This window comes from Schistocerca nitens, chromosome 8, assembly GCF_023898315.1.
Source record: "Schistocerca nitens isolate TAMUIC-IGC-003100 chromosome 8, iqSchNite1.1, whole genome shotgun sequence".
Classification (NCBI taxonomy): domain Eukaryota; kingdom Metazoa; phylum Arthropoda; class Insecta; order Orthoptera; family Acrididae; genus Schistocerca; species Schistocerca nitens.
Genome location: NC_064621.1, coordinates 192,719,916 through 192,742,510, shown reverse-complemented (window position 1 = coordinate 192,742,510; position 22,595 = coordinate 192,719,916). Strand labels below are relative to the sequence as shown.

At 43.1% G+C, this 22,595-nt stretch overlaps 1 protein-coding gene and 1 non-coding gene across 2 annotated transcripts in view; one reads left to right on the top strand and one right to left on the bottom strand.

The window, feature by feature from the left end:
- The window catches only part of LOC126199481 (probable glutamate receptor), a 106,253-nt gene that overhangs the window by 49,059 nt on the left and 34,599 nt on the right, over positions 1-22,595 (top strand). The gene's annotated exons all lie outside the window — the stretch shown is intronic.
- Trnal-caa (transfer RNA leucine (anticodon CAA)) lies at positions 4,952-5,026 on the bottom strand. The gene has a single exon. It is a non-coding gene; the product is annotated as a tRNA-Leu (tRNA).

Here is a 22,595-nt window from a genome sequence, read left to right as displayed (position 1 = left end):
AGAGTGAGGCTTAATGTGCTAGGAAATAACTTTGTTCGGAACTGAGCTGTAACACTGTGCATCCTGGTTCCTTTAGGGCCCAGCCGACATTTGTGGTCGTTCCTCACATTTGCTGTTTTGAGCCAAAGGCGCTCGTTTACATTTTTCAACCAGGCTGTGTTTATCCTATTTTCTTGACTAGCGTTCGGGATTTGTGTCGAATTATGTTCTTATTCTTGTGGACTCGCCATGTTACTGAGTAGCCGGGCTGCCTTGTTTGTGTACGCAAGCCCGCTCTTCCTGCCAAATCTTTCTGTAAGTTACCTGCCTGGTGCATAATTTATTCAGCATTCTTTAATTCGCTGGTCTCCAGCATTTTATGAGAATTATTTTTAACAATCTCCGTGTTTGCAAAACTGGTTTAATTCATTGGCGTTTTATGTTTTATTAGAATACTGTATAACGCTTTCAGTGCTTATCAAACTTGTTTTGTTCATTGGTGTCTTGTATTTTATTTCAGTAGTCTTTAATTCAACTTATATACAGGGTGATTCCAAAAGAATACCACAACTTTAGGAATTTAAAACTCTGCAACGACAAAAGGCAGAGCTAAGCACTATCTGTCGGCGAATTAAGGGAGCTATAAAGTTTCATTTAGTTGTACATTTGTTCGCTTGAGGCGCTGTTGACTAGGCGTCAGCGTCAGTTGATGCTAAGATGGCGACCGCTCAACAGAAAGCTTTTTGTGTTATTGAGTACGGCAGAAGTGAATCGACGACAGTTGTTCAGCGTGCATTTCGAACGAAGTATGGTGTTAAACCTCCTGATAGGTGGTGTATTAAACGTTGGTATAAACAGTTTACAGAGGATGGGTGTTTGTGCAAAGGGAAAAGTTCTGGACGGCCGAGAACGAGTGATGAAAATGTAGCACGCATCCAGCAAGCATTTGTTCGCAGCCCAGGAAAATCGACTCGCAGAGCTAGCAGAGAGCTGCAAATTTCACAATCAACTGTATGGAGAGTCCTACGAAAAAGGTTAGTTATGAAACCTGAACGTCAACTACCCGAGGCGATGGATCGGCCGCCAGGCAGCCCGTGACAGAGCACTTCATCACTGGCCTCCAAGAAACCCTGATCTTACCCCCTGCGATTTTTTATTATGGGGGTATGTTGAGGATATGGTGTTTCGGCCACCTCTCCCAGCCACCATTGATGATTTGAAACGAGAAATAACAGCAGCTATCCAAACTGTTACGCCTGATATGCTACAGAGACTGTGGAACGCGTTGGAGTATCGGGTTGATATTGCTCGAGTGTCTGGAGGGGGCCATATTGAACATCTCTGAACTTGTTTTTGAGTGAAAAAAAACCTTTTTAAATACTCTTTGTAATGATGTATAACAGGTTATATTATGTTTCTTTCATTAAATACACATTTTTAAAGTTGTGGTATTCTTTTTGAATCACCCTGTATTGTGTTACAGGACAGAGTAACGATTATGTAATGCCTTAACCGATGAAACCATGAGTAAACCAGGAACTGTGCCTTACTGTATGATTTGGTTGATTTGCGGCATTTGCCAAATTACTTTGTAATGTAAACTCCTCCCACATCTGTGGGTATCTATTTGGCAAGGTATTCTAGTAAATCCACATTACTTGTCGTTAAGTGTTTTCCGAGCTATCTGCATATGTAGTAACTATCTTGTGATTTGTTTATTTGCCATTTCTATCTGCCGAGCTTCGCTGTTGCCTTTATTTCTTACCTGTGACGCCCTCTCGCCCCTGCGCCCTCCCCTTTCCCCAGAGATTAAGCATTTGCCTTACAGTGGAGCTCTATTGTTCAGTTGTATATAGTAATGCTAAGTGAATCTTAACATTTATAATTAACTTCTTCTGTTATTTAATACACAAGCAAAGAAGTAAATCTAAGCAATGCCGTCAAGAGACGGCCTCTAGAAAAAGTTCAAGCTCGTGTTTTGCAATCGTTTGCACCGTACGGCTTACCGTGTTTGTTAGCCGGATAACCTGCCTGCCCGTGGAGCGTGTTTAGAAGTAAGTTTAAGGTCTCTCAAAACATTTGCTAATAGACCGCTTGTATTTTAACCAGATTTCATTTATGTATCTTCAACAAAAAGCTTGTTTATTTGGCCGCCTGCCGTTAATTCGTTTATTCTGTTTTTGTCTTAAATTCTATTTAAGTTCCGTGAAATGAACTCATGTTCACTTAAGGCTAGCCAGTTTGACGTAATGTGGTCGTTATGGCCGAGGCATTGTGTTCCTTAATAAAATTTGTATGCAGAACCTATGTACCTTGAAATATTTTGGCTTCGCCGTGGTGGTCGTTTATTATCGAGCTCTAAGCTGTTTGTCCAGTTCCGAAGTGTAATTACTTACTCGATCACCTGATGTTCCCGATCTATAATTGTCTGTTAACGAGCAAGGCTGTGAGGAAATTACTAATGTTACTGCAACTGGTTAATAATTAACTTAGTCTGATAATTTGATATTGGCGCGCCAGACAGCAGTAATTTTTTGTAATCATCATCTTGCTCCCATGCATTTCAAGTGCTGTGTTTACTGATGTGGTGACACTACACTGTAACTGCTTTACTCACTAATCATAAATACTCCCACTGCTAAATTGTGTATTTTCTCATTGTAAAGAGTTTAATTGTCTTTAATAATAAACTGCTGTTAAAGTGTACTTTATTTGTGGTCCCAATAACTTACGACTCCGCAACCAGCTTCCTATCGCACCACGTGCGACAGTATTATCCCCTACACCTCCTCCTCGTACAACTAGGTATTCTGCTTTGCTCACAATTATTCTTAGTCCGCATAGTTCAGACCCTGCCTGCTTTGCGCTATCAATACTTGATCATCAAAAAATAGTACCGAGGAGGTAGTTCCACGCTGAAAACGAAATCCCATATCTCCGCTTTGATTCAATTGTTGTTATATACAATGCATATGTATTTTGAATAGGGTGAGCGACCTACAGCAGCCCTGTCCAAATCCTTTCGATGTTGGGAATGTTTCACTCAGTTTCCTCCCAAAGTTAATTACTGCGCACAGTTGCTGGTACACTCTCGGAATAAGAGATATTTGCTGTGTTTGTATCGGTCCGTGCACGACAGTACACGGTACCACTATGTTCCAAAAGGCCGCGCACGAAAATGTGATTTTTCAGGCGGTCATATCTCGGTTTCTTTTGATCACAGAGATAATGGGTCAAGTATTTTCGTTAGCCCTTGGCCTAGCGACCATTCATCTACTTATCAGAACAGACACATTGCAGCTATCCTACAGTACCGGGTCAAAATTTAACCATTACACCAGAAAAATTCGGAAAATCCATTGGTTCTTTTGTAATAGATATGGTCTACGATGGACTTCAGGCCGCAAATAAAAGCACTGTTTTTGCCTGGGTAGTTCTTGAGAAAGCCCCGAAAAACCACGTTTTTTGTGTACCACAAGTAGCAATTGTGGGGATGGACACTTCTATATACATGGCAAATAGTCAAAATTTTTACCGTACGTCCTTAAGGCGATGGTCTTGGGGAAATGCGAATGTTTTTCCAAAATAATCATTCGTACCGAGATCCCAGAGGTAAAATATGCACGTAATGTCCGATTTTAGACGTAAATGTAGTTTTAAGTGACGTAGTGAACACATAGGGTTATCACAAGCGTTGTGAGGTCGCCGAAGTACGTTTTCGTCTGCATTTTTCACCAGTAAAACTTAACGACGCGCTGTCTCTGTGTAATGCACACAATCCGCCTATACATACTGTCTGGACCTGGAAATTATTCGATGGTGCCACCTGGCGACACAAGCAACTTACAAAAGATTATTTTGTCGTACGAAGTTTTTTGTACTTGCAAACCGATCACGGCAGTTTTTGGTATACTGTAGGTGTAGCCTGAAAATGTTGTGCACTTTTATGTAAAGCAGTGTAAAGCGAACTTGCATTGGTTGGTAGACGATTTTGTGTTAACCTTACGTTAAACGTAGTTATTTGTTGTTCATACGTGTCGGAGTATGTAAATGAGTCGAATTATGTAAGAGGACTGTAAAAACTTTATTGACCTACGGAATGATTGTAATTAAAGTGCAACTACCCATAGAGGTCGAGTGTAACTTGTACTCATAGTATAGCACCAAATACAGTAGAAATGTGTTAATGCGTAGCCGTTTTACACAGCAATAAATTTAACTCGTATTTTGGTCACCAGGAGCAAATCTAGCTGTGTGAATGCAACAAAAACGCACAAAAATATTTCCGTATGTTATGGATTAGGAACACGACGTGGGCAGAAAAGGTGAAACAAGAGACTCTATTGAAACTTCCTGGCAGATTAAAACTGTGTGCCGGACAGAGACTCAAACTCGGGACCTTTGCCTTTCGCGGGCAAGTGCTCTATCGACTGAGCTACCCAAGCACGACTCACGCCCCGTCCTCACAGCTTTAATTCCGCCAGTACCACGTCTCCTACCTTCCAAACTTCACAGAGGCTCTCCTGCGAACCTTGCAGAACTTGGACTCCTGGAAGAAAGGATGTTGCGGAGACATGGCTTAGCCACAGCCTGGGGGTTGTTTCCAGAATGAAATTTTCACTCTACAGCGGAGTGTGCGCTGATACGAAACTTCCTGGCAGATTAAAACTGTGTGCCGGACCGAGATTCGAACTCGGGACCTTTGCCTTTCGCGGGCAAGTGCTCTACCGACTGAGCTACCCAAGCACGACTCACGCCCCGTCCTCACAGCTTTAATTCCGCCAGTACCTCGTCTCCTACCTTCCAAACTTCACAGAAGCTCTCCTGCGAACCTTGCAGAACTAGCACTCCTGGAAGAAAGGATATTGCGGAGAAATGGCTTAGCCACAGCCTGGGGGTTGTTTCTAGAATGAAATTTTTACTCTACAGCAGAGTGTGCACTGATACGAAACTTCCTGGCGTATTAAAACTCTGTGTCGGACCGAGATTCGAACTCGGGACCTTTGCCTTTTGCGGGCAAGTGCTCTACCGACTGAGCTACCCAAGCACGACTCACGCCCCGTCCTCACAGCTTTAGACGAGGTACTGGCGGAATTAAAGCTGTGAGGACAGGACGTGAGTCGTGCTTGGGTAGCTCAGTCGGTAGAGCACTTGCCCGCGAACGCCAAAGGTCCCGAGTTCGAGTCTCGGTCCGGCACACAGTTTTAAGCTGCCAGGAAGTTTCATATCAGTGAACACTCTATTATTAACCGCCGCTTAAATAATTTGTTCAATATGAGCACCGGAGACCTCGACGAGATTCTGCATCCTACGGATGCAGCAGTTCTGGTGGAATCTGAGCAACGTGTTCCTGTATACTGGCCTTCACATCAGGTATGGACAAAGAGTGTCCCTGGTAAAGGTGTTCTATTTAGATATTGATTGAGGTATAAATCACGTAGATTCAGATCCGTTGATGTTGCAGGCCATGCATCTGGAAGAACTCTGGAGATAACACGTTCGACGTTCGTAAAAGGTTGCATTAATCAGATCTTTCACTGGGAGATTGACATGAGATGATGCCAGATCTTGCAAGAAAACGGTGGTTTCCTTGCAGTTTCGCTCTTCCGAAGCAGGACTCATGTGATATACAAGGAGGTGTTCATAACGTGCAGACGTCACGGTACACCTGACAGGCCCTCTGGGTGTATTTTATTCGAAGAACCGACGGAGAGAAAAGGTACTTGTGAATCTACACCACACAGTCACAGACGGCAGTGACTGTCCTTACACGACACTCAGTTTAACATTACACCAGATTCGGCAGTTCTGTTTATTCACGGTACCCTGTAGTGAAAAACGTGAAAAATGTGCCTCATCACGCCACACAATATTGCCTGACTACAAGTAATCAGTTTCGAGCCAGAAATTAAAGAGCAAATTCAGAATGTTGCTGCGGGTCCTGAGGTTTCAGTTGCAGCACCGTTTGGATCCCGTAATGCTACCAGCGTAAAACTGACTGCAAAACTTTCCATACTGTTGATCACGGGATGAATAATCCTCACGATGTTGCAGGATACCAGGTATATGTTCTGTATGATCAATAATGTCGCTGGGTAGGACGTCTTCCCTTTCCACGTGCCACACCAAGCTCACCCCTGTTTTCGAATTTCATTAGCATCTTATTTAAACCAGTGAATGAAAAAGCTCAAATATGTGTGAATTCCTGAGACCAAACTGCTGAAGTCATCGGTCCCTAGAATTATACACCACTTAAACTAACTTATGCTTAGAACAACACAAGCACCTATGCCCGAGGGAGGACTCGAACCTCCGGCGGGAGGTGCCACGCAGTTCGTGAGATGGCTCCTCTAACCGAGAGGCCACTCCGCGCGGCCCATTTAGTGACTTCGGTCCTTTCCTCCGACATTTAAGTCGGCGATATTTTCTTAATGCAACACTTTAACTGGTGCCGTTCACATAAAACAGTTTCACTAACAATGCACGATCTCTCTTCTCGATAGCCATACTGTTTACTCACGTTTGTGGCTTCTCAAATGACAGCGTGGACGTCATACCGCCGTACAGTGTACATCGCCAGGTTTGCACCTGGTGGCCACAGTTGGAACTAATTTCTTTTCCAGCGTAAATTGGTTCTTCTTTAACGCATTTGCATATCTACCATGTTTCGCTGGCATACGATAATTACAGCCCACAATAGACTTCTGTAAAAAGCTACACTTTAATTAGAACTATACCTAGTATGAGTAGCAGACCCCAATCTAACAGGGAAACGAAGGGAACCGTTGAAAAATATTTCTGTCGGGGCACAAAGAAGGCAAATATCCTCCTCTTTAAAAGACTCTGAGAAAAGTGGGTAACCAGCTACCTTAATCCTCATTCAGCCTAGTTCACCTAAAATTATGGTATGCGAGTATATTCGCGCTTTTTGGTGCAGCAGAGGGCGAGGAGTCAGTAAAAGGGGGAGCGAGAGAGGGGGCAGTGAAGATGGGAGAGACAAAGTGGCAGTGAAAGAGAAAGAGAGATGCATAAGATAATGGCAGTGTGAGCCAAACAGTGAGGAGACAGTGATGGTCAGTGAGAGACACTTACAGTAAAAGAGAAAGAGAGATGGAGCAGTGGAAGCAAAAGAGAGAGGAGACAATGGAAATGAAACAGAGAGATGATTAGAAATCATACATAGGCTTGGGGCAGGGAGCGGTCTGGATACCCCCGTCCGCTTAAAGTCGGCCAACTTTAACACGAAAAAATTTGTCCACTCTCCCCCTTCTCCTATACCCACTTCTTAAAGTTTCTCGATGTAGGTGTCAAAAGCTCAGACAAACCATCCCCAAGGGCGTATGTGGAGAGGAGACAGTGTTCATTGAAGAGAGAAACAACAGGTTGTAAGCGAGAAGGAAACAGAATGGCAACCAGCAGATAAAAAGAATGGGGCAAAGACAATGGCAGTGGAAGAGAGAGAAACAGTGAAAGTAGCAAAGAAGGAGAAGTGGTAAGAAAATGCGAGAGAAAGGGATGAAGTCAGTGACAGTGGGAAACACAGACAAGAGAATGTACCGACCAGAGGAAAAGGAGACAGTCGGATAGGTACAGAGACAGTGGCAGTGACATGGAAATGCTAAGTATGATGGGTTCACTTCAAAGAGATACTGGGTAGAAATATTTAGAATATTCTGTGTTAAAAGAGTTCAAATATGTTCGCATGCCAAGATTTTTAATGAGGAAGCTGGAATGAGGATTAACGCAGCTGGTTCCCCACTTTTCTGTCAGTCTTTTAAAGGGGACTGTATTGAATTTTTTATGAGCCGACAGGAGTATTTTGTAGATGTTACCTATACACTCCAACATGTCCCATAGTTCAATGAAGAGTATAGAATCATACACTTCTTATGAATCCTCGTGTATTACGTGTATTTGCAGATCCTTAGAATACGTCTTCCCACTTATTTGTTTAAAGGCTTATATGATCCATATAAGATCGTGAAACTATTAACCTGCCCAGTACATGCTACAACCAAATTTTCAGTATTTATCACTGAAATTCGCCAACAGCCGACTTCCTGTCATTATCATCATTTAATCTTTTGCAATTCGTCCAATTTAGTTCTTCCATTATTAACAATTCACGCTCATCTGGACATTCGTCAACCATTTCTTGTGGTAATTGAAGAAGTCCCTCATTTTCTCCTCAATGGGATCTTCATTAGGGCCATACGCTGCAATTAATTTCAACTTTATTCCATGAATTTTTGTTGTTAGGCTGGTTGTTCTTCGATTATCTTCCTCCCAGTTAATTATTCATTGTTTCCATTTTATTATTAGAAGAACTACTATCTATGATTTATTCTTTCGGTTTCTTCCACTCCACTACTAAACAAAATATCATCTCCAAACACTTCTTGCTACATCCTCTCTTTTTTGTTTCTGTTGCTACCAGGATATGAACTATCAGTATCTCGTTTCTGTTATTATATACTCAATTCTTCCTGCCAACCCCTATAATTCCGTGTTCCAGAAATCAGTCATTCTTCTTACTCAGAGTCAATGTCTTTTGGTCCACTCGGCTTTTTTATTTTCTGTGGGAAACAGAGTAAAGCCTGCTTTTGTGAGGGTGGAATTTCAACACCCTGCCGAAGCCTGAAGATGGAGAACAGTCAATTTTCCTCATGGCTTACTCCCCTAAAGGCTGCCTTCACTATAGCTGAGAGTCGCCACTGCCCTGTGTTCCCATCTCAATAAAACAAAGCTCAGGACGTTGTGAGACATCCTTTTTCTGGATCCTCTGCAAGAGGCCTATAACTACGCTACCGCTATGTAGCCCTCTGCTTCACTTACACACGCGAACGCTCTCGTCAGCATAGACAGTGCTAATTGTAGGGTCGTGTCGCCTCGAGAGGCGTAAGACCGCGTCATCAGGAGAAAACGAAGATAAGATATTTAGAGATGAAGAATTGGGAAGAACATGGGTCTTGTCGTTTCAAGCGTGACTAACCCAGTATTTGCGTTAAATGAGTTAGGAAAACCACAAAAATCCTAAAACTGCACTGCTGGAAATACATTTAACCCACCGTCCTTTAATGCAAGACCAGAGTCTTACCACTGTGCCAACTTCTCCGGTTAGACTGTCAGGAGAGGCAAAGGCAACGTGAGATGCCAGGGATGATGCATTGTATATTGACATGAGTGATAACACAACGCCGCCTTTAGCTGGGCTTTCTTGATAGGTTGTACATTTCGTTCGATAGATTCACAGTGAGGAAAACGTCAACGATGTAGAACATGTCATTAAAAAATAAAGCATATATATATATTTGCAAAAAGAATAGGTTTTTGTCAATGCCCTTTCCACAGATCCTAAGTGAAATTGTCCATATGATTGTGGAATAACCCAACAAACCTAAAACACAGTTTCATTTAAAAAGCAACAACAGATTTGATGCAAAACATGGATTGTGGAATATATTGAGGTACATATTATAATTTTTAGGCAATTTTAGTAACCCTCATCAAAGACAAGATCATTTGACAATACTCATTTGTATTAATAACATTACTGCACTGATGATGTACAGATGTCCGATTTCACATAATACTCACGCCATTTATTATTATTAATAAAATATACAAATCAGACGGTTCTTCCAAGATATTCGTCAATGAAATACAAGGAGTTGTCCATCAATAAATCCTCTGCGGTTCCTCGTAAACTAAAACCGAACTTTTTATAGCTGCTGCCTAGTTATTACACTGGACCCGCATTCGGGAGGACGACGGTTCAATCCCCCGTCCGGCCATCCTGATTTAGGTTTTCCGTGATTTCCCTAAATCACTCCAGGCTAATGCCGGGATGGTTCCTTTGAAAGGGCACGGCCGACTTCCTTCCCCGTCCTTCCGTAATCCAATGAGACCGATGATCTCGCTGTCTGGTCTCCTTCCCCAAACAACCCAACCCCCATAGTTATAAAAAATATGTGTTCCTGAATAAAGGACCCTTTGTGGGTCAAAGTAAAAGACTTTAAAACTTTATGAAGACAATCTTACTTCTAGTGATGATTTCATTAACTGAGCTGTTGGTTTCAAGAAGAAATTGATTGTTTATGGCAAGTTTCAAAAAGGTATAAATGAGTTGGGAAGCTGTTGTTAATATCCCCAGTCCCTTTGACAGGCGTCTGCAGGATGGTCTTGAGTGTACACCACAAATAAGTTGTATTATATGCTTTAGGCGTCAGAAAACTTGATAATTTACTCCAAAAAACCGTCTCTTACGATTTTTTTTTAAATTTTATGTCTACTATATCTGGCAACATTCACGTTGCAAATGAAGAATTATTTAGGCACTTCAGTAATCTTTTGGTCTGCTACTATCAATTGAATTTATTATCGGGTTGTAATTCAAAGACAATAACACTATCCATTTGTTCTACCTGGTTGTCACGATACTGTGGACATATATCGGAATAAAAGCTCTTACAAGTTCTGAACTGCATGTTTTCTACACTGGCATACAGAAGGCAGACAGTGACTTGCACCATAAAAAGAACTGAGACCTGTAAGCGCTGTGATTGCGATCCGTGGTCCAGTCACGTGGACCGAAATTTACCGCTAAGGGTTTCTGATCATGTCTAAATCAATTTTACGTCGTAGAGGTAATACGGCGAATATCTGGACAACAATAATTACGCTTTTTTTCTTAACATATCAGGATTAATGAATAAGCTTTGTATTGGAGTTCAGCTGTTTCTGAGCCTACCGTACATCAGTGATATTATTTCTTGTGCTTTAATTTCGTTCAGCTCATCCTCATCCATTCCACCAATTTCATGACACTGGATACAATTCAATTGGTGTATACTCTCTTTTCTGTCGGCAAATGTTTTAATGGGCGAGGAGGGCAGCGACGCCAGTTGTTTCTCCCTTATAAATGATGCCATCACGAAGTTAGCTAAGGTTTCTGCTTTTTTCCGTACGAGATGTCTTTTCGCATCCGTTTGGCTGTTTGAATGCAACGTCACTCATAGTGGTTCAAATGGCTCTGAGCACTATGGGACTCAACTGCCGTGGTTATCAGTCCCCTAGAACTTAGAACTACTTAAACCTAACTAACCTAAGGACATCACACACATCCATGCCCGAGGCAGGATTCGAACCTGCGACCGTAGCAGTCGCACGGTTCCGGACTGCGTGCCTAGAACCGCGAGACCACCGCGGCCGGCTCACTCATAGTGAGTCCATTCCACATATGTATTATTTTGGCCGATATTAAAGTAATAGTAAAAACCTGAGCAGGTCAGAATAGGACTAGCGAACGGAGGCTTCGTAAAAACGTAATTTTATATGCAGACAATCCATCTGTTCTGGGAATGAGAATCTCAACGAATTTCGCCTGTTTGTATTGGTAAGATATTGTTCTCGTTGATTCCAAGGCTTTCGAGAACGTCTTAATTTCTAGTTTGAAATTGGATAACAAACAACAAAAGAAGGAGAATTTCGTGTATTATCTACATCTGAATCTACATCTACATGGATACTCTGCACATAACATTTAAGTGCCTGGCAGAAGGTTCATCGAGCCACCTTCGCAATTCTCCATTATTCCAATCTCGTATAGCGCGCGGAAAGAATGAACACCTATATCTTTCCGTACGAGCTCTGATTTCCCTTATTTTATCGTGGAGATCGTTCTTCCCTATGTAGGTCGTTGTCAACAATATACACTCCTGGAAATGGAAAAAAGAACACATTGACACCGGTGTGTCAGACCCACCATACTTGCTCCGGACACTGCGAGAGGGCTGTACAAGCAATGATCACACGCACGGCACAGCGGACACACCAGGACCCGCGGTGTTGGCCGTCGAATGGCGCTAGCTGCGCAGCATTTGTGCACCGCCGCCGTCAGTGTCAGCCAGTTTGCCGTGGCATACGGAGCTCCATCGCAGTCTTTAACACTGGTAGCATGCCGCGACAGCGTGGACGTGAACCGTATGTGCAGTTGACGGACTTTGAGCGAGGGCGTATAGTGGGCATGCGGGAGGCCGGGTGGACGTACCGCCGAATTGCTCAACACGTGAGGCGTGAGGTCTCCATAGTACATCGATGTTGTCGCCAGCGGTCGGCGGAAGGTGCACGTGCCCGTCGACCTGGGACCGGACCGCAGCGACGCACGGATGCACGCCAAGACCGTAGGATCCTACGCAGTGCCGTAGGGGACCGCACCGCCACTTCCCAGCAAATTAGGGACACTGTTGCTCCTGGGGTATCGGCGAGGACCATTCGCAACCGTCTCCATGAAGCTGGGCTACGGTCCCGCACACCGTTAGGCCGTCTTCCGCTCACGCCCCAACATCGTGCAGCCCGCCTCCAGTGGTGTCGCGACAGGCGTGAATGGAGGGACGAATGGAGACGTGTCGTCTTCAGCGATGAGAGTCGCTTCTGCCTTGGTGCCAATGATGGTCGTATGCGTGTTTGGCGCAGTGCAGGTGAGCGCCACAGTCAGGACTGCATACGACCGAGGCACACAGGGCCAACACCCGGCATCATGGTATGGGGAGCGATCTCCTACACTGGCCGTACACCACTGGTGATCGTCGAGGGGACACTGAATAGTGCACGGTACATCCAAACCGTCATCGAACCCATCGTTCTACCATTTCTAGACCGGCAAGGGAACTTGCTGTTCCAACAGGACAATGCACGTCCGCATGTATCCCGTGCCACCCAACGTGCTCTAGAAGGTGTAAGTCAACTACCCTGGCCAGCCAGATCTCCGGATCTGTCCCCCATTGAGCATGTTTGGGACTGGATGAAGCGTCGTCTCACGCGGTCTGCACGTCCAGCACGAACGCAGGTCCAACTGAGGCGCCAGGTGGAAATGGCATGGCAAGCCGTTCCACAGGACTACATCCAGCATCTCTACGATCGTCTCCATGGGAGAATAGCAGCCTGCATTGCTGCGAAAGGTGGATATACACTGTACTAGTGCCGACATTGTGCATGCTCTGTTGCCTGTGACTATGTGCCTGTGGTTCTGTCAGTGTGATCATGTGATGTATCTGACCCCAGGAATGTGTCAATAAAGTTTCCCCTTCCTGGGACAATGAAGTCACGGTGTTCTTATTTCAATTTCCAGGAGTGTATTTTCGCATTCAGAGGGGAGAGTTGGAGATTGGAATTTCTGAGAAGATTCCGTCGCAACGAAAAACGCCTTTTTTTTTTTTTAAATGATTTCCAGCCCAAATCCTGTATCATGTCTGTGACACTCTCTCCCCCATTTCGCGATAAAACAAAACGTGCTGCCTTTCTTTGAACTTTTTCGATGTACTCCGTCAGTCCTATCTGGTAAGGATCCCACACCACACAGCAGTATTCTAAAAGAGGACGGACAAGCGTAGTGTAGGCAGTCTCCGTAGTAGGTCTGTTACATTTTCTAAGTGTCCTGCCAATAAAACGCAGCCTTTGGTTAGCCTTCCCCACAACATTTTCTGTGTTCTTTACAATTTAAGTTGTTCGTAATTGTAATACCTAGGTATTTAGTTGAATTTACGGCTCTTAGATTAGACTGATTTATCGTGTAACCGAAGTTTAACGAGTTCCTTTAGCACTCATGTGGATGACCTTACACTTTTTGCTATTTAAGGTCAACTGAAGCTTTTCGCACCATTGAAATATTTTTTCTAAATCGTTTTGCACTTTGTTTCGATCTTATGATGACTTTGTTAGTCGATAAACGACAGCGTCATCCGCAAACAACCGAAGACGGCTGCTCAGATTGTCTCCCAAATCGTTTATATAGATAAGGAACAGCAAAGGGCCTATAACACTACCTTGGACAACGCATGAAATCACTGCTATTTTACTCGGTCCGCAGCCCGTGGTATTGCGGAAGCGTTTCCTGCACACGGAGTCCCGTGTTCGATTCCCGGCGGGGTCAGGGATTTTCTCTGCCTCGTGATGACTGGATGTTGTGTTCTTCATCATTATTGACTGGCAAGTCGCCGAAGTGGCGTCAACTAAAAAGGACTTGCAATACGGCGGCCGAACTTGCCCGCATGGGGCCTCCCGGCCAACAATACCATACGCTCATTTCATTTTTGTTTTACTCGATGACTTTCCGTCAATTACAACGAACTGTGACCTCTCTGACAGGAAATCGCAAATCGAGTCACATAACTGAGACGATATTCCATAAGCACGTAATTTCTCTACGAGTCGCTTGTGTGGTACAGTGTCAAAAGCTTTCCGGAAATCCAGGAATACGGAATCGATCTGAAATCCCTTGTCAATAGCTCTCAGCACTTTATGTGAATAAAGAGTTAGTTGTGTTTCACAGGAACGATGTTTCCTAAACCCACGTTGACTGTGTGTCAATAGACAGTTTTCTTCGAGGTAATTGATAATGTTCGAACACAATATATGTTCCAAAATCCTGCTGCAAATCGATGTTAACGATATGGGCCTGTAATTTAATGGATTACTCCTACTACCTTTCTTGAATATTGGTGTGACCTGTGCAACTTTCCAGCCTTTGGGTACATCGAGCGAACGGTCGTATATGATTCTTAAGTATGGAGCTAATGCATCAGCATACTCCGAAGTAACCTAATTGGTATACAGTCTGGACCAAAAGACTTGCTTTTATTAAGTGATTTCAGTTGTTCAGTACTCCAAGGATGTTTACTTCTACGTTACTCATATGGGCAACTGTGGTCTATTCGAATTCTGGAATATTATCTTCGTCTTCTTTTGAGAAGGCGTTTCGGAAGGCTGTGTTTAGTAACTCTGCCTTGGCAGCACTGTCTTCGATGGTATCTCCATTGTTATCGCGCAGAGAAGGCATTGATTGTTTTTTTGTCGCTAACATACATCACATACGACCAGAATCTCTTTGGATTTTCTGCCAGGTTTCGAAACAAAGTTTCGTTGTGGAAGCTGTTATAGGCGTCTCGCATTGCACTCCGCGATAAGTTTCGAGCTTCTGTAAAGGATCGTCAATCTTGGGTATTTTGCGTCTGTTTAAATTTGGCATGTTTGTTTAGTTATTTCTGCAACAGTGTTCTAACCCGTTTTGTGTACCAAGGAGGATCAGCTCTGTCGTTTGTTATTTTATTTGGTATAAATCTATCAATTGCTGCCGATACTATTTCTTTGAATTGAAGCCACATCTGGTCTATACTTGTATTATTTATTTTGGAATGAGCGGAGATTGTCTCTCAGGAAGGCGTCAAGTGAATTTTATCTGCTTTTTTGAATAGGTATATTTTTCGATCATTTGGGGTTACAATATTCAATCGTGCTACTACAACCCTGTGTTCACTAATCCCAGAATCGGTTTTGATGCTCGTTGTTAACTCAGGATTATTTGTTGCTAAGAGGTCAAGTGTGTTTTCACAACCGTTCACTATTCGCGTGGGCTCATGAACTAACTGCTCGAAATAATTTTCAGAGAATGCTTTTAGCATAATTTCGGATATTATTTTATGCGTACCTCCGGAATAAAACATATATTTTCGCCAACATATCAAGGGTAAATTGCCGGCCGAAGTGGCCGTGCGGTTCTAGGCGCTACGGTCTGGAGCCGAGCGACCGCTACGGTCGCAGGTTCGAATCCTGCCTCGGGCATGGATATGTGTGATGTCCTTAGGTTAGTTAGGTTTAATTAGTTCTAAGTCCTAGGCGACTGATGACCTCAGACGTTAAGTCACATAGTGCTCAGAGCCATTTGAACCATTTTGAGTGTAAATTAAAGTCACCACCAACTGTTATCGTATGAGTCGGGTACGTCTTTGAAATCAAATTCAAGTTTTCTTTGAACATTTCTGCAACTGTATCATCTGAAATGGGAGACCGGTAAAAGGATCGAATTATTATTTTATTCCGGTTGTCAACAATGACCTCTGCCCATACTAACTCACAGGAAGTACCTACTTCAATTTTACGACAAGTTAAACTACGTCTGACAGCAACAAACACGCCTCCGCCAACCGTGTTTAGCCCATCCTTTCGGAACACTGTTAGGTACTTCGCAAAAATTTCAGCTGAGCTTATATCCGGCTTTAGACAGCTTTCAGTACCTATAATGATTTGAGCACCAGTGCTTTATATTAGCGCTTGGAGCTCTGGTACTTTCCCAACACAGCTACGACAATTTACAACTGTTATACCAGGGGTTCCTGTATCTACGTTCTTCCTGTGTTCAGCCTGCATTCTTTGTGACTGAAGCCCTTCCTGTGTTTTCCTGAGGCCCTCTAACCTAAAAAACTGCCCAGTACGTGCCACACAGCCCCTGCTACCGGTGTAGCCGCTTCCTGCGTATAGTGGACACCTGACCTATTCAGCGGAACCCGAAACCCAACTACCCTTTGGCGCAAGTCGAGGAATCTGCAGCCTACACTGTCGCAGAACCGTCTGAACCTCTGATTCAGATCCACCACTCGGCTCTCTACCAGAGGTCCGCAATCGGTGCTGTCAACTATACTGCAAATGGTCAGCTCTGCTTTCATCCTGCAAGCAAGACTGGTAGCCTTTACCACTTTTGTTAGCCGCTCGAAACCAGAAAGAATCTCTTCTGATCCAAAGAGACACACATCTTTGGTACCGACCTGAGTAACCACCTGCAGTTGGCTGAACCCTATGCTCTTCATGGCATCCGGAAGGATCCTTTCCACATCTGGAATGACTCCACCCAGTATGCACACAGAGTGCACATTGGTTTTCTAACCCTCCTTGCTAGCCAAGTCCCTAAGGGGAGCCCATAACGCGCCTAACGTTGGAGCTCCCAACTACTAATAATCCCACCCTCTGCGATTGACCGGATCGATCTTGCAGGCTGAGTGGTTTCCTCTGAAACAGGAAAGGCGACAGTATCTGGCTCAGCGACAGTGTCAGCCACAGATAGCACCTGGAACCTGTTTGTGAGACAAACCGTGGAGGCCATACGTGCGGCCGCCTGGGAAGTCTTTCGCCGGCAGCTTCGCCCCGGGGCGACCTCCCACTCGACCACAGGTGAGGGGGTCGGCCTCAGTGCGAGCAGTAACTGGGTTCGTCACCGGTGAGGACCGATCGGAGGACTCTGACGTGCTGGACGTCCGTTGGATCCCCACGGCCGGCCCACAACAGTGGCGCCCATACACTGCAGTCTCAAGCTGTGTAACCGGAGCCATCACAGCATGAAGCTGAGGGCGAAGTGTCACCAACTTGGCTCGCATCCGCACACAACAGTCGCAGTCCCTGTAGATACTAAAGACGGTGGAAAACTACTATCGACACGTGCTGCGCAACTCTAGTGTAGACCCTGACGGAAACGCACAAACTGTAATACGCAGATATTCAAAAACCTAACTACCGACGCACTCAGGTGAAACTAAATAATTTTCCCCTGTGGCTATTAGATATTAAATTTACTCGCAGAAACTCAAGAAACTAAACTATTAAAGCACACAGATGATCTAACAAAATTCGCTCCTGGTTAGGAATTCGTAAATGACACAAAAGCGTTTACTTCCCTGTTGCTGCGTCTGTCTCGATCGGCTACAATTTAACGATTTTAGGATATTTTTCTTTGCTTGTACTCTGAAATACTTCTTCGTGCCGAATTTTATGATTCCATATCAAGAGGAAGTACCCATAAGTTATTAGTGAGTGAGTTTACGAGTATCACAATATATGACATAAATTTTGGTTGGATTGACTTAGAAGCTTCGCTTTCTTACATCGCCAAAGGATCGTAGGCCTCAACATGCGACATAAATTTCCACCTGATAGTTTACCCGTTCCTGAGAAAAAGGATTTTGAAAAGTCAGGCAGAGAGACAGACAGACCGACAACAAAGTGACCCTATAAGCGCTACGTTTTTACCGACTAAGGTTCGCAACCATAAAAACACGTGGTATGTTTACCTTTCCTAGACGTGTAAGTAAGCTGTTTAGGCTTTTATATTGGTAACGACATGTAGCGCTCTATATGAAAATCACTGACTGTGCTGTGTGCAGTCTGAGGCTGGTCGGCATTGTTGCAATACTCGCCAGTTGGCTGTTAACAGCGCGTAGCGTTGCGCTTTTGGAGGTGAGCCGCCAGCAGTGGTGGATGTGGAGAGAGAGATGTCGGAATTTTGAGAGCGGATTATTTGGACGTGTCCATCAGAAACAGTACATTTGTAAGAATAGATGTCATGAACTGCTATATATATTATGACTTTTGAACACTATTAAGGTAAATACATTGTTTGTTCTCTATCAAAATCTTTCATTTGCTAACTGTGCGTATCAGTAGTTAGTGCCTTCAGTAGTTTGAATCTTTTATTTAGCTGGCAGTAGTGGCGCTCGCTGTATTGCAGTAGTTCGAGTAACGAAGTTTTTTGTGAGGTAAGTGATTCATGAAAGGTATAGGTTATCATTAGTCAGGGCCATTTTTTTGTAGGGATTTTTGAAAGTGAGATTGCGTTGCGCTAAAAATATTGTGTGTCAGTTTAAGCACAGTCATGTATAGTTTTTCTAAGGGGACGTTTCATATGTCGACCCCTAGCCGAGGATACCTCACTGGAATGTTCTGATTTTTTCTTGTAGTTTGTGTAATTAGTGTTGCTATTGTTTATTGCTCGCGCGTAATTGTAGAGAGAATCTTCTTTGTAGCTGTAGTTTTTCATTTTTGTACAGTAAAACAGTTGTGGCATGCATGCAGATTTGCACCAAGTATTTCGCAGCTGCGCTTGCAATTAACTAGATATTATATCCAGTGCTATGCTAATGCTTTTCTTATTTTGCTCTTCAAATTGTGCTTATTTGTGTTATCGTGTGAAACATTGTGAGAAAAATGGCGTGTGAAAAACGTAATACTAGGGTCCAAAGTAAACTAAGAAATGACAGTGAAGACGAAAGCAGTGTGTTAGCGCCACCGTGTTATGAATTAACTAATGTTCAAAGTAGTAATTTGGTTATTGTGCATAGGGAAATGGAGCGGGCTGCAAATAATGGTGTAGACAGTGAAACAATTAATGAACAGGGAAGCATTATCGATCGATCGATCGGCAAAAAGCTCGCTTCGGGAATCCGAAATGACAGGACACGATCTTGCAATCTGTAGATTCAGGTTTTTCGTCCTCACCGTTTTCTCAAATAAGTCAAGACACATTTTCTGCTTTTCAAAATGCGAATATTGCCGGTTCAAATGCACTGCCGAATAGCACTGAGGAACATGTTTCAGACACCAGTGCATTGTTATTACAGTTAATGCAACAAATGGGATAAAGGCTACAAAAGTTCGACACAACGCTTGAACAAAATCAGAAACAAATGGGACAAAATCTTCAAAAGTTAGACACGATGGAACAAAATCAGAGACAAAAACAGGAACAGCTTCAAAAGTTAGACTCATTGGAACAAACGCTTGAACAAACACGTGAAGGTTTAACTACTGAGTTACTTAAAATCGAATCGAAATGTCAAAAAGTCTGTAATGACGTAAAAACACAGAATCTCGAAGCAGCCATAAAAGAACTGCAAAGTACTGTTCATGAAAATCTCGACATCTTGCAAGCTAAAATTGACTCAGTTGCATCTACCGATTCGAATACGCAACTTGCAAAAACTCAGAAAAACTTAAAGGACACAGTAGATACGATTTCAACACAAATGGACACTCTGAAACTTGGTTCAGAAAAACACACTCAGGAAATCTGCTCACTATCGGAGAAAGTAGCCGAACTTTCGGATCAGTTCACTAACTTATCTACAAAGGTAGATGATGATCTGAATGACACAAGACCCGTAGCCTTCACTGACACAGAAGAGTATGAACAAATTAGAAAATTCATACAAAATCAAAATCAAATCAATACACAGTACAAAAGAAAAATCCGGGAAGTACAAGATCAGTTGACGCAGGTAATACAAGAATTACATATTTCAGAGGACACTTGCGCTCCAGTACGGGAAGAGGGACATAGAAATACGGAACAGCCACAAAATAATAACAGGAGGCACTTCGGAAATTATGAAAGAAATTGGCAAGGTACACCGAATTTTGAGATGGAACCGCCGAAACGAAGTAACAATGACCGATATGCGACTTGCCGACATGATGATTTTGACTATAAGCTGTTTATTACTACACGTAAATTCAAAACATTTGAGAATTCTGGCAACGACATTCATCCACAAACGTGGCTTCATCAATTCTCTCATTGTTTTCCTCCCAACTGGTCATTAGAGCACAGATTAGAGTTTATGAGTGGCTGTTTAGAGAATGAACCAGCTGTAAGAATGCGATCGGTCATTCACGATTGTCACAGTGAAGGAGAATTTTATCGTGCCTTCCTCTCAGCATATTGGTATCAAGCTACACAAGACCGAGTAAAACATAGCATCATAATGATGAAACATTTCGAACAATCTGAATTTTCCAGTCTTGTGAAATACTTTGAAGACATGTTGCACAAGAATCAGCACTTGTCAAACCCATACAGCCCCTCAGAACTCATCCGCATTTGCTTAATCAAATTGCCTGAACATTTACGACATATTATTTTGGCAGGACGTTGCAAAGACGACGTTGAAGCGTTTCAGGGACTGTTACAAGAACTGGAAATTGACACTGACGATCGCGGAACGCGAAAACGGGAGCACAACAGTTACAGATCACATCCGTCACAATTCCGTGACGACAGAAACAATAACTGGACACGACAGTGCTCTTTTTACAACGCAAATCGTGACCAAAACAGACACCACCCTATGACAACCATTGGCAGAATAATAGCTATAGAGAAAGATCGCAGCCGGCCGCGGTGGTCTCGCGGTTCTAGGCGCGCGTCCGGAACCGTGCGACTGCTACGGTCGCAGGTTCGAATCCTGCCTCGAGCATGGATGTATGTGATGTCCTTAGGTTAGTTAGGTTTAAGTAGTTCTAAGTTCTAGGGGACTGATGACCACAGCAGTTGAGTCCCATAGTGCTCAGAGCCATTTGAACCATTTTTTAGAAAGTTCGCATTTCCGTAATAATGAATATGATAGAGATTACCATAGAAACAGACAATATGGGAACCAAAACAGTTATTATCAAGGGAGATAGAATAACTTCAGACGCAACAGTTCAGCGCGCAGTTACGATTCAGGGAGAAATTCTCCACCACGTGACCGACAAGAAAGAAACTGTGGAATCTACCGACATAACGACAGACGTTATAACCATAACGACAGACCTGAATTTCAACAGAACTGGCGGGATTCAATCAAGGCAGGGCCCTCTCGACAAGGTGAATTTGTAGAAGTTAGGTCTCCTAATCCTAATAACGACGCGCGCCAACAAAGAGACAGACAATGACTCGCACAGCAGGCAGCCACGTACGCTGGCTGGGCTTGAGAAAGATAACATAAGCTAACCTTGAGAAAAATTCCAGTATTCTTTACCGACCTATACCGCATGATAATTGCGTTCAAGTTGAAACTCTGAGTTCTAGGAAGAGTAAAGGTTTGCACTACATTTCACATGTAAAACCATTTATTGAGAGATAATCTGCTTTTTAACTTAGTCTTTGCCATAAAATCTTTTACTTCACGTTACTAGTACAATTTGTCAGACTTAGAATCTGCTAACATGCAACAATGTTTGAAGTTAAATATCCAGTCTAAAACCTAGAGAACATATTTAGACAGCAATTACGAATGCATTGTTATAGTGAACAGACGACACAGTGTTGTTATTTGTACATTCTTGCTTGTTAGTTGCACGATCACGTAACGACTATAAGGCTCACATACTTAGAACATATTCCGGCACTGGTAATGACATTTTCATGCAGCATTTTGGTTTACTTGAAAAGACATTCTTTATTTGAAGTACTTTCTGTGAGATTAAAGATGACTTAGTATTAGGTTTCTTTGACAGCTACACGATTATATCACGACGCTACTAATATGTGACACAATTTACATTGTTGCTTTTGCGGTGTATCTGTTTTATATCTGCACAGTTTTTCTGAATTCTTCTGGAAAGTAAAACATTTTTTAGTAGTAACTTTTGTGGTATAGCTACAATGAGACAGCCTTTTCCATAGCACAACAATACGTTACAGCACAGTACTTTCTTCATCACGGCAATAAGCGTAATAACTAAGATATCTATAGGCAAAGCATTTCACTTTTGTTTATTACGAGGTAAGTACATTGACTTCAGCAGAACTTTGCTTACAGTGGACGATAACTACGACACTTCCACAGATTATCTTACAACAAGACGCACAGTTTAGCGCTGCAGTACACGTATTTGAGTGATTAATTTTGTACTTAAAACATTTATTTTTAAAGACCATAAAACACGTGGTATGTTTACCTTTCCTAGACATGTAAGTAGGCTGTTTAGGTTTTTATATTGGTATATGAAAATCACTGACTGTGCTGTGTGCAGTCTGAGGCTGGTCGGCATTGTTGCAATATTCGCCATTGTAGTGTTTGGCAGTTGGCTGTTAGCAGCACGTAGCGTTGCGCAGTTGGAGGTGAGCCGCCAGCAGTGGTAGATGTGGGGAGAGAAATGTCGGAATTTTGAGAGCGGATGATTTGGACGTGTGTCCACCAGAAACAGTACGTTTGTAAGAATAGATGTCATGAACTGCTATATATATATAT